Below are 13,036 nucleotides of genomic sequence, written 5' to 3'. Positions count from 1 at the left end.
AATATTAGAGAAAGGAGACAAAACACAAAGAGATGGTTGTTAGATGGGCTCAAAAACTTTTCGAATGCCTTTCTAAAGCTTCGAAATATCTCCTTTAATGTCTTATTTCTTTTCCCACTTAGAGTCAGGTTTATCTGAAATTGTGGCTTTTTGGAAAACTCCGTTTCCACTGAGGTGTGGTAATAGTCGCTTCTGTTATTATTGCAAACTTACTGTGAATATCTCAACTCCATAACCAGTCAAAGATATATATGCCTTCATCTCAGCTCATCATTTGGGAGAAATGAGAGGCACCAAGGCTCATATAAGAACCCACCTGAGGCCAGGCAAGGTGGCTTATGCCTGTAATCCCAGCACTTCAGGAGGCCGAGGCAGGCGGATCACCTGAGGTCAGGTGTTAGAGACCAGTCTGGCCAACATGGCAAAACCCCATCTCTACTAAAAATACAAAAATTAGCTGGGCATGGTGGTGCATGCCTGTAATCACAGCTACTCGGGAGGCTGAGGCAGGAGAATCGTTTGAACCCAGTGGGTGGAGGTTGCAGTGAGCCAAGATTATGCCATTTCACTCCAGCCTGGGCCAAAGAACCCACCTGAATTTGTAAAAGTCTATTGTGGATTTTAAGGGACAAACTTATTTGTGAGAATTACATAACTTTCTAATCTTGTTAACTTAAAAATGTGGGCTAGATTCTACCTTGGGTTCCCTGATGAGATCTGCATCCATTGTGTTTGTCCCTGAATATTTTTCTTCTCTCTTCCTTTGAGGAATCATATGCCTAACATTAATACTCTTGTTGGGCAGAGCCCTGCTAGCCAATAGCTTCAGAGGATTTTCCAGCTAAGAAGAGCTTAGTGGTGGGGGAAGTGGGGAGTGGCTGTGAGGATTTGCTCATTAATCATGCAGAGATGCAGGCTGCATAATGACTGGCAAAGGCGTGGATAAAAGGATGATGCAGGTATTTTTCAAGGACAAGCTTTGGGGTTAGAGATTCCATTTCTAGAGGCAGGACAGACTCAGAAAGCCCAGGGCTCCAGGAAATGTTGGTGTGAGGTAAGGGTTGTGGCTGCTCCACCTACCTCTAGCCCCAGATCTGCTGGCCCCAACTTTGTGCTGAGAGGGCTGTGAATCACTACAACCTCCCCACCCCCCCACAAGCTCCTATCCACTAAGGTTACACCATTAAAGCAGCTTTACTCCTGGAGGTTTTAGTAATTAATCTGTCAGTGTGTCACCATGGCAACATATTTGTATATCTCAAATGCCATGAGCTCCAGCCAGGATTTGAAAAACTGCTTTACCTAGTGCCCTAGCTAGTGATTAACAAAGGATTATGTTGTAGAACACAGGGCATGCTGGTTGGCTCCAAGGCAAAGGAGGCTTAGGGAACTAATGTTCATTCTTCCTCCTTTAGAAGTGGCTGAGATTCCATTAAGGGATTGGGGACCAGCAGACCCCTTCTGGCTTCATGGGACACATCATGACCTCCTAGGGGCACTAAAAGAGAAATCCTCTGCTGTCCTCCACTCTGCTCTCCTCTCTTCCACTCCTTCTTTCTCTTCTCCCATTTATTAATTCAATAATTCCAAGGAAGGATAAAAGATGCGAGATTTGACTCATTCACCTCAATTCTTAGGCACATGTGCTGGTACAAGACTTTTCTCTCATTTTGTTTCGTTTAATTTCTCCCTCTCATCCCTGATGCCACATATATTTTCTTCCCCATTATAAGTGTTTTTTATTGGACTTCCTAGAAGCAGAACCTGGGACATAGTTTCTTTTTCCTTCCTTCCTTCCTCCCTCTCTCCCTCCCCTTTTCTCTTCTCTTCTCTTCTCTTCTTTCTTTCTCTCTTGCTTTCTTGATTCTCTCTCTCTCTCTGTCTCTCTTCTCTCTCTTTCTTTTAATAAAGAGTCTCACTCTGTTGCAGGCTGAAGTACAGTGGCATGATCATGGTTCACTGCAGCTTTGACCTTCTGGGCTTAAGTGATCCCCCACCTCAACCTCCCAAGTAGCTGGGACTACAAGCATGTGCCACTATGCCCAGCTAATTTTTAAATTTTTTTTTGTAGAGACAGGGGTCTCACTATGTTGCCTAGGCTGGTCTCTAACTCTTGGGCTCAAATGATCCACTCAAATGATCTCAGCCTCCCAAATTGCTGGGATTACAGGCATGAGCCACCATGCCCCGCTTCAGAGTTTCTTGTTCAAGTGGCTTACGGTGGGAGAACTCTCAAGAGATACTGGTTATGGGAGCAGGAGAGGGAGAGAAGTGGGCTTAGGCATGTCTAGCCTCAGCCTACTGATAGGGAACCCTGGAGCATGAACAGCACTGCAGGGTTGCCTTCCCCTTCCCTGTCCTGCTGACCCTACCGGGAGGCAAGGGGCAGGCCTGCCATCCATGGCGCTGAGGGTTGCCAGCCAGGCAGCTCTCCTCTGCTGAGGGCAGCTCCTCAAAGAAGCAGGGCAGCTGTGAGACATTTGAAGCTGATACACACAGCAGCTGGGAGGATGCGGACTCCAGAACAGTGAAAGAGATTGGGTGGGTCACCAACAGCCAAAACAAGCAATCAGGCTTTTGTATTTAATAAGCATCTGTGTGTCTGTGTGTTTATCTGTTACTGCAGAATACTTAGTACTCATTCAAAAAAATTTATTGAACCCCTACTCTGTGCCTATTTCTATTCTGAAAGCTAGGGGGTTATAGTCATGGTGAAAACAGACGGGATCACCCCTGCCCTTAGGTTGTTGTTAAGTGGAAGAAATAGATATTAAACAATGATTCACACAAATGAACATTTCAGAGTGCAAAATGTAATGCATGCTGAGAGGGAGAAGCTGAGGTGTGACAAGAGATCACAATGGAAGGTGAGATGCATGCTGGGGTGGAGGGAAGGCCTCCCTGGGGATGGGTATTTATGGCACTGACCTAGAGAGGAGTTGGTGTGAGCTGGCCAGAGAATGGGAGGGAGGCTGCTCCAAGCAGAGGGAGCAGAGGGAGCACCGTCCTGACCAGGAGAAAGGGCTCTGTGAGTTCAGGGAATTGAAAGGAGGTCAGTGTGGCTGGACACAGTGACAAAGGGGTAAGGATATGAGAACAGCAAGAAAGGGGGCCCATGGCAGCAGATGCCAGGCCTTGGAGGTCATGTTCAGGACTTAGAGCTCTCAATGAAAGCCAGTGGAAATCCACTGAAGACTTTGGGCAAGAAAGAGACATGATGACCATGGGTGGCTCAAGGGCTGTGCGGGGTTTGGAGAAGGCAGGAGTGGAAGCTGGGAGGCTTATGGAGGTCGAGGGAGAGATGCCGGTGCTCTGGACATGAGTAGTGACAGTGGATGTAAGGAGAAGCCGCTGGCAGAGGAGACTTCAGAGGGAGCAGGTGCAGGGGTTGCTGAGGGTTTGGGTGCAGGGGTGAGGGAAGGTAGGAGTGTAGGTTCACACTCACGTGGAGAGAAGTGCCATTTTCCAGTGGAAGATGCGGGGCAGGCAGTCGGGAGGATGCGTTCAGAGCTCAGGGGATTGGCTGCACTGGAAATTTAAGCCCAGTGGTTGTCAGCACATTGGTGACACTTGGAACCCAGGGATAAAGTACTGCTAAGGAGCAAAAGAAAAGAGAGAGAGAGCAGGACTGAAGCTCATGCGCAGAGAGGAAACCAGCCATGCATCTGAAGAAGAAACCAGAGAGGCAGGAAGAACACAAAACATGGCAGCAACGAACGCAGCAGAGGAAGTTTCAAGGAGGAGGGTAATGAGTCCTGGGGTATGTCCACTGTCGGGTGCCAATCAGATGGTCTGTGGACAGGGCCGCAGCAGGGTGCGGTGGAACACGAGGGCTGCAGCCTGCTTTCCACAGGTGCAGCTCTGCTGGGTGAGGAGGGAATGCAGGCTGGATGCAGGGCACTCTTAAGTAAGTTTAGTTATTTGGGGAGGAGGGGAAGGGGCCGCTTCCAGAATGGGAATCAAGATCAATTTTGTTTTTTTAAGATGGGGGAGATGTTTGAATGCTGGGGAGGAGTTGGTTTATGGGGACAGTTGATGGCACAGGAAAGAGAGGGGTTAATTGCTAGAGAAAAGTCGCTACAGAGGTGGGAGCAGGTGGGAACAGACCACCATTCCCATTATCTGGCCAATGCTGAGCCCATGCACACTGGGGTTCCAGCCTAGAGAGATGACAGCAGAGGAGGGATGGGAACATCTAAGTGGTGAAACTGTCCCTATAGACTTTATAAAATTAATCAGGGAAGAAGGAAGGGGGAGAAATGAAGATAAACCAAGCTTGCAGCACACTCAGCATTGACCATGAGGTCCGCTTGCTCTCTGATCCACTTCCTCACAGCTGTCTGGGGCCTATCGACTCAGGATTACATGAACCCTGTTACGAGATGATCCTTCCCCTTAGCTGCTCTATAGATAACAACTTCAACATTATAAAACATTAAATTTTCCATTTGAGATACTCTTTCAGTTTCTGCATACCAATGAAACTACTGATGCCAGCTGGTCTTAAGGACCTCACAGGAGCTGAGTCACCAAAGAATGCAGTTTCCACATCCTGATGATTTCCTTCCCCTTATCCCAACTAATCAACAACCCCAAATTCTTATCTAGAAATGGACCAAATTCCTTGATATTGACTGGCACTGGCCGAGGCTTCCACATATGGCTCAGTGGATATGTAACAGGATCGTTTGCCCAATGCCTGGCAAGTCAATATAACAAGACAAGGGGGATTGCTGCACAGAAAAAGTCTAATAATCATAGGAGAGCTAAATGAGGAGGTGGGAAGGAACCTCAAATCCACCAACCTAAGGAATTTGGAGCTACAGATATTAAGGGCTTTGGAAAGGGCTGAGATGTGGGGATTGTTGATTGGTGGAAGAGTGCAGGGTGAAGTCATAGGACAGGGAGATGAAGAAACTGCATTCTCATGCTGATTTGGTTCCTCGTGGGGTCTTCAAACTTGTTGGCATCAGCCTTTCCTGATGGAATTCAGGATATGAAGAATATCTTGAGCAATTCTTAAACAAAAGCCTAATGATTCTAACATCAGAAGTCCTATCTATGGGGAAAATGGGATTTAAACAGTCAGTATCTTGAGCTGCATGACTTTCAGTTTAAGGAAGTGGGCCAGAGTGCAGCCTGATTAATGCTTAATTATAACTATATTTCTGCCCCAAACCTGGCATCTAAATTCTTGTTAACCCTATGAGGATGGTTTTATTATTATTATTATTATTATTATTATTATTATAAAAGAAAGAGGTTTAATTGTCTCATGGCTCTGCAGGGCTGGGGAGACCTCAGGAAGCTTACGATCATGGTGGATGGGGAAGCAAACATATCCTTCTTCACATGTGGCACGAAGGAGAAGTGCTGAACAAAGGGGGAAAACCTTTACAAGGGATGGTCCTTATAAAACCACTAGATCTTGTGAGAACTCACTTACTATCACAAGAACAGCATGGGAGAAACCACCCCGATGATTCGATTACCTCTCACTGCATCCCTCCCACAACACATGGGGATTATGGGAACTACAATTCAAGATGAGATTTGAGTGGGGACAAAGCCAAACCATATCATTCCACCCCTGGCCCCTCCCAAATCTCACGTCCTCACATTTTAAAACACAATCATGCCTTTCCAACAGTACCCTAAAGTCTTAGCTTTTTCCAGAATTAACCCAAAAGTCCAAATCCAAAGTCTCATCTGAGACAAGGCAAGTTTCTTCCTCCTATGAGCCTGTAAAATCAAAACAAGTTAGTTACATCCTAGATACAATGGGGGTACAGGCACTGGGTAAATATACCCATTCCAAATGAGAGGAATTGGCCAAAACAAAGGGGCTACAGACACCATGCAAATCTGAAATCCAATAGGGTAGTCATTAAACCTTAAAGTTCCCAAATGATTTCCTTTGACTCCATGTCTCACATCCAGGTCACACTGATGCAAAAGGTAAGTTCCCACAGCCTTGGGCAGCTCCACCTGTGTGGCTTTGCAGGGTACTGCCCCCTACTCCTGGCTGTTTTCACAGACTGGCACTGCATTTCTGTGGCTTTTCCAGGTACATGATGCAAGCTGTTGGTGGATCTACCATTCTGGAGTCTGGATGATGGTGGCTCTCTTCTCACAGCTCCACTAGACAGTGCCCTATTAAGGACTCTGTGTGGAGGCTCTGACCCCACATTTCCCTCCCTCACTACCCTAGCAGAGGTTCTCCATGAGGACTCCACCACTGCAGCAAACTTCGGCCTGAACATCCTGGCATTTCCATACATCCTCTGAAATCTAGGCAGAGGTTCCCAAACCTCAATTCTTGACTTCTGTGTACCTGCAGGCTCAACACTATGTGGAAGCTGCCAAGGCTTGGGCTTACACCCTCTAAAGCTACAGCCTGAGCTGTACTCTGGCCCCTTTTAGCCACAGCTGAAGCAGCTGGGATGCAGGGCACCAAGTCCCTATTTTGCACACAGCAGGGGTCCCTGAGCCCAGCCCAGGAAACCATTTCTCCCTCCTAGGCCTCTGGACCTGTGATGGGAGGGGCTGCCATGAAGGTTTTTGACATACCGTGGAGACCTTACCCCATTGTTTTGGAGGTTAAAATTTGGCTCCTCGTTACTTATGCAAATTTCTGCAGCAGGCTTAAATTTCTCCCCAGAAAATGGGGTTTTCTTTTCTATTCCATGTTCAGGCTGCAAATTTTCCAAATTTCCATGCTCTGCTTTCTCTTGAATGCTTTGCTGCTTAGAAATTTCTTCCACCAGATACCCTAAATCATCTCTCTCAAGTTTGAAGTTCCACAAATCCCTATGAGGATGGTTTTAGACACTCTTGGGTGATTCGTCTCCCTGCAGGTATAACGCTGAACCATGCTTCTGCAGGCATCTGGTCCCTGGCACAGTCAGTGACTCCAGAGCCAGTCCAGCCCATCAGGGCAACCCTCTTCTCAGGCCCCAGACTCCCCTCCTCCCTACTTCTGGCCACTGAATAATGAAGTCCACCAAATCTTGAGATGACACTGTCAACCCTGCTTTCCCACAGCTCCCTAATTCCATGTCTCCCATAGTCTCCGATTATTTCCAGGGGTGCCTTGAAATGTAAAAGATATTCAAAGCAAAATTTGTTGGCAGTCAACTTAATTCATACAAGCATTCCATTAAGGCACTTAAAGGGATGGCAGAAAATCAAACAATGGGAGGGACACGCTGCCCTTGAAAAGGAGTTTCTTTGCTGATGCCACCACTGGAAATAGTGCCATTAATTTTATAAAAGAGGTATCATATTCAGAAAGACTCTATCAACCACTGTAAATGCTTTGGAGCCTCTAACAGTTGTGAAATGTGGAAGCCAAGGATGTAGGGGCCTGTTGGAGTGCACCCATTCCTGGATCTGGGAAGGAGACGCCTTTGAAGCTATACCTCTCGGATGGCTTTGATCCTCCAAGACCCAGATATAAAGACAAGATGAGGGAGGTGTTATTAGTGTTATTATTTATACTTAGTGGAGCTTACATGTGGGACCTCCTTTATAAAGTGCTTTGGGCACTACTGATTTATAAGTAATTTCACTTCTCACAGCATCACTTCTGGGTGGAGGAAGAATGCCAGAGGCAGCTCTGGAAATAATCACTTTTCTCCAAGATAGAGTACTCATTAATCCAGGCCTAGTGGGAACATCTATTCCCTTTATTGTATCCTTTTACTGGAAATTATTTCTTTAGTAGAAGGTCATGTGCCTCAGTGACCTGGAATGGGGGTTCTCCAGTAATTTCTATCATTCTCCCCTGTTGAAAGCTTATGTATTGAGAACATCTGGGTAAGAGTCACAGGCAGCTTGGAAAAGAGGGCAGTGATTAGGGATTTCTAGTTTTATTGTTTTTTTTAAGCATTTGTTGAGATTGGTTTAAAGTCCAGGACATGGTTAATCTTGGTGAATGCTCCCTAGGCACTTGAAAAGCACATGTATTCTGCTGTTATAGGGTTGTTTGTTCTGTTAGATCCTGTTGGTTGAAGGTGTTGTTCAATTCTTCTATATCCTCATTATTTTTTTTTTATTTTTTTAGAGACAGGGTCTATCTCTGTTGTCCAGGCTGGAGTGCAGTGGTGCAGTCATAGCTCACTACAACCTCAAACTCCTGGGTTCAAGTAATCCTCCTGCCTCAGCCTCCTGAGTAGTTAGGACTACAGGCTTGTGCCACTATGCCTGGCTAATTTTTAAAATTATTATTTTTTCTCTTTCTGTGCCTAACGTAGCCATGGCTCGTGGTCCCAAGAAGCATCTAAAGCAGGTAGCAGCTCCAAAGCATTGGATGCTGGATAAATTGACTGGTGTGTTTGCTCCTCATCCATCCACCAGTCCCCACAAGTTGAGAGAGTGTCTCCCCCTCATCATTTTCATAAGGAACAGCCTTAAGTATGCCCTGACAGGAGAGGAAGTAAAGAAGATTTGCATGCAGCGGTTCATTAAGATCCATGGCAAGGTCCGCACTGATATAACCTACCCTGCTGGATTCATGGATGTCATCAGCATTGACAAGATGGGAGAGAATTTCTGTCTGATCTGTGACACCAAGGGTCACTTTGCTGTACATCATATTACACCTGAGGAGGCCAAGTACAAGTTGTGAAAAGTGAGAAAAAATATTTGTGGGCACAAAAGGAATCCCTCATCTGGTGACTCATGATGCTCGTACCATCTGCTACCCTGATCCCCTCATCAAGGTGAATGACACCATTCAGATTGATTTGGAGACTGGCAAGATTACTGACTTCATCAAGTTCGACACTGGTAACCTGTGTATGGTGACTGGAGGTGCCAACCTGGGAAGAATTGGTGTGATCACCAACAGAGAGAGGCACCCTGGATCTCTTGACGTGGTTCACATGAAAGATGCCAATGGCAACAGCTTTGCCACTTGACTTTCCAACATTTTTGTTGTTTGCAAGGGCAACATACCATGGATTTCTCTTCCCCAAGGAAAAGGTATCTGCCTCACCATTGCTGAAGAGAGAGACAAGAGATTGGCAACCAATCAAAGCAGTGGGTAAAATGGTCCCTGGATGGCATGTTAGATCTTTGTATGTAATTAAAAATAATGTGGCATGATTGATAGCCAAAAATAAAATAATTATTATTATTTTGTAAAGACAGGGTCTCATTAAGTTTCCCAGGCTGGTCTCAAACTCCAGGCCTCAGGTAATTCTCCTGCCTTGGCCTCCCAAAGTGCTGGGATTACAGGCATGAGCTATCACGCCTGGCTCCTTGTGGATTTTCTATCTAGTAGTTCTATCAATTACTGAGAAAAGAGTGTTGAAGTCTCCAACTATAATAGTAGATTTGTCAATTTCTTCCTTCGGCTTTATCAGTTTTTGCTTCATGTATTTGAAAGATCTGTTTTTGGTGCATACACACTTAGGTTTGCTATCTCTTGTTGGTAGATTGATCTTGATCTTTTATCATCATGTAAAATTCCTCTCCGTGTCTGGTAATTTCTTTGCTCTGAAGTCTACCTTGATATTCATATAGCCACTCTTCCTTTTTAAAATTTAATACTTATGTGATATATCTTTTTCTATGCTTTTACTTTTTACTTAGCTATATCATTATGTTTGAATTGAGTTTTTTATAGACAGCATATCATTGGGTAATGTTTTTAAATCTACTCAGCTAATCTTGTCTCATTTTTAATTTAAAAATTTTTTACACATAATAATTGTATGCATTTATGGAGTACAATGTGATGTTTTGATACATAAATATATTGTGTGATGCTCAAATCAGGGTAATTAGCATATCTATCACCTCATTTATTATTTATTTGTTACAGGCACATACAAAATCCTCTTTTCTAGCTATTTTGAGATACTCTACTGTGCAATAGGACATCAGAACTTATTCTTCCTTTCTAATTATAACTTTGTACCCATTGCAATCCTGTCTCTTAATTAATGTATTTAGTCCGTTTACATTTAAAGTAATTATTGACCTGTTGGAGTTTAATTTGTTTACCATTTGTTCCCTGTTTCTTGTTACCTGGTTATCTTCCTTCTGCCTTCTCGTGGGTTATTTGAATGTTTTTTAGAGTTCCACTTTGATTTATTTATATATATTTTTAGTATACCACTTTGTATAGTTTTTGTAGTGGTCGTTCTAGCTACTATTCTATTCATATGTAAGTTATCACAGCTTACTGGTGTCAATGTCTTACCATTTCCATCGAAGGGTAGAAAGCTTACTTCCTTTTAATTCCTTTATCCTCCACACCCACAAAAATATAATTGTCCTAGGTATAACCTCTACATACATATCAGAAAATGTATAACTTTTGCTTCAACCATAAATACGATCAAAGAAACTAATGAATGGATGTTGAATATTTACTTCTATTTTTACTGAAATGGAATAATAAAAGGCTGAAAATCCCAGCCTTTTATTATCATTGTCTTTCTGTTTTGAGGGATTTTGTTAGCAATTCTTTAAAGGTAGGTCTGCTATCAACAACTTCTCTTAGTTTCTCTATGCCTGAGACTGTCTTTTTTCCCCTTACATTCCTGAAGAATAGTTTCACCATCTATATAAGATTTATGATTGGGAGGTCTTTCTTGCAGCATTTGGAAGATATGCCACTTCCTTCTGGACTCCACGGTTTCTGATGAGGAACCTGTTCTTCACATTGGGGTTCCTTTACAGGCCATGTGTTGCTTCTCTCCAGCTGTGACCTTTGTCTTCAGTGTTCAGAAATTTAATTATGATATGTCTTGGTGTAGGTTATGCTAGGTGGATTTTATTTGAAGTATGCTGAGCTGCTTGGATCTGCAATTTTATGTTTTTTGACACCTTTGGAAAATTTTCTTTTTCTTTCTTTCTTTTCTTTTTTTTCTTTTTTTTTTGAGAGGGAATCTCACTCTGTCGCCCAGGCTGGAGTGCAGTGGTATGATCTCGGCTCACTGCAACCTCTGCCTCCTGGGTTCAAGCGATTCTCCTGGCTCAGCCTCCCAAGTAGCTGGGACTGCAGGCACATGCCACCATGCCTGGCTAATTTATGTATTTTCAGTAGAGACAGGTTTCACTATGTTGGCCAGGCTGGTCTCAAACTCCTGACCTCAGGTGATCCACCTCCCTCGGCCTCCCAAAGTGCTGGGATTACAGACGTGAGCCACTGTGCCCGGCTGAAAATTTTCTCTTTTTTTTTTTTTTTTTTTTTTTTTTGAGACAGGGTCTTACTTTGTCACCCAGGCTGGAACGCAGTGGTTTGATCTTGGCTCACTGGAGCCTTGACCTACCAGTTTCAAGCAATCCTTCTGCCTCAGCCCCCCAAGTAGCTAGGACTACATGCACACACCACCATGCCAGGCGAGTTTTTGTATTTTTTGTAGAGATAAGGTTTTGCCATGTTGCTCAGTCTGGTCTTGAACTCCTGGCCTTAAGTGATCAGCCAGCCTTGGCCTCCCATCGTGCTGGGATTATAGGCGTGAGCCACCATGCTTGGCCTATGGGAAATTTTCAGCATTATTTCTTTGCATACTTTTTCTGTCCATGTTCTTTCTCCCTTATTTTCTGGACTTCAATGATATGAATGTTGGATCTTTTGTGATTGTCTCAGAGATATCTGAGGCTCTGTTCTTTTTTTTTCAGTCTATTTTCTCTTCATTGTTCAGATTGTGTACATGCTACTGACTTACCCTCAAGTTCACAGATTCTATTCCTGTCATCTCTACTCTACTGTTGAACCCATCCAGTGAGTTTTTATTTTGATTGTAGTATTTCTAAGTTCTATAATTGCTGTTTGGTTCTATTTTTTGCTGAGATTCTCTATGTTTTCATTTGTTTCAAGGTGTAATATTATGGAATATATATTTTGATTTTGTCCACAGTTCCTGGCTCATAACTCTTGTAATTTCCTGAGTGACTAGAGCAGTAGGATTGTCTTTTGTTAAAATATTTGACCTTTTGTCCTCGGATGTGAAATAGTTTTAGAATAGCTCCAGAGTTGTAAGGTGAACATGTCTTTTGTTATTTATAACAATCCCCTTTTGACCACACTTGAGTTTGTTAATGAGGTGGTTTTTGGAGAGTCCCTAGATAACCACTGGATGGGTGACTGGTTGCCAGGGGACCCAACCATGTGATTAATGGGTTGGCACTCACAGCCCCATCCTCCACTTCGGGGGACAGGAGAGGGCCTGAAGTTTGAGTTGATCACCAGTGGCCAATGATTTAATTATGGCTACATTATGAAACCTCTGTAAAAACTCAAAAGGACAGGGTTTGGAGAGCTTACAGAAGCTGAACACGTGGAGGTTCCTGGTGAGTGGCACGCCAGGAAAGGATGTGGAAGCTATATGCCCCTTCCACCTGGCTGTCCATCTGGATCCTTTGTAAAATCCTTTATAATAAATGGGGAACTATAAGTAAAGTGTTTACCTGAGTTCTGTGAGCCACCCTAGCAAATTAATCAAACTCCAGACGGAGATCATGGGAATCCGTGACTAAGAGCCAGTTGGTCAGAAGTATAAGTGACAACATACTATTAATACTTGTGACTGGCATGTGAAATGCAGGGGGCAGTCCTATGGGATTGGGCTCTCAGCCTGAAACTGTCCTCACAGGGCTAACAAGAGTTACATGCTGGGTTCTGGAATAGAAATATAGTTATGATTAAAATGTTTCTGGGGTCATGGGCAAGATGGCCGAAAAGGAACAGCTCCGGTCTGCAGCTCCCAGTGAGATCAACGCAGGTGGGTGATTTCTCCATTTCCAACTGAGGTACCTGGCTCATCTCACTGGGACTGGTTAGACAATGGGTGCAGCCCACGGGGAGTGAGCCCAAGCAGGCTGGGGTGTCGCCTCACCCAGGAAGCACAAGGGGTCAAGGAACTCCCTCCCCTAGCCGAGGGAAGCCGTGAAGGACTGTGCCATGAGGGATGGTGCCCTCTAGCCCAGATACTACACTTTTCCCATGGTCTTCGCAACCTGCAGACCAGGAGATTCCTCAGGTGCCTACACCACCAGGGCCCTGGGTTTCAAGGACAAA

The 13,036-nt window shown here is 44.3% G+C and overlaps 1 pseudogene; it reads left to right on the top strand.

The window, feature by feature from the left end:
• The first annotated feature begins 8,164 nt into the window (after positions 1-8,164).
• LOC458075 (small ribosomal subunit protein eS4, X isoform-like) lies at positions 8,165-9,123 on the top strand (annotated as a pseudogene).
• The last annotated feature ends 3,913 nt before the right edge of the window (positions 9,124-13,036 follow it).

The sequence above is a fragment of the Pan troglodytes genome, chromosome 21 (genome assembly GCF_028858775.2).
Source record: "Pan troglodytes isolate AG18354 chromosome 21, NHGRI_mPanTro3-v2.0_pri, whole genome shotgun sequence".
In the NCBI taxonomy this organism is placed as follows: Eukaryota; Metazoa; Chordata; class Mammalia; order Primates; family Hominidae; genus Pan; species Pan troglodytes.
Note: the sequence above shows the minus strand (reverse complement) of the source record. Positions and strands in the feature narration are given on the sequence as shown.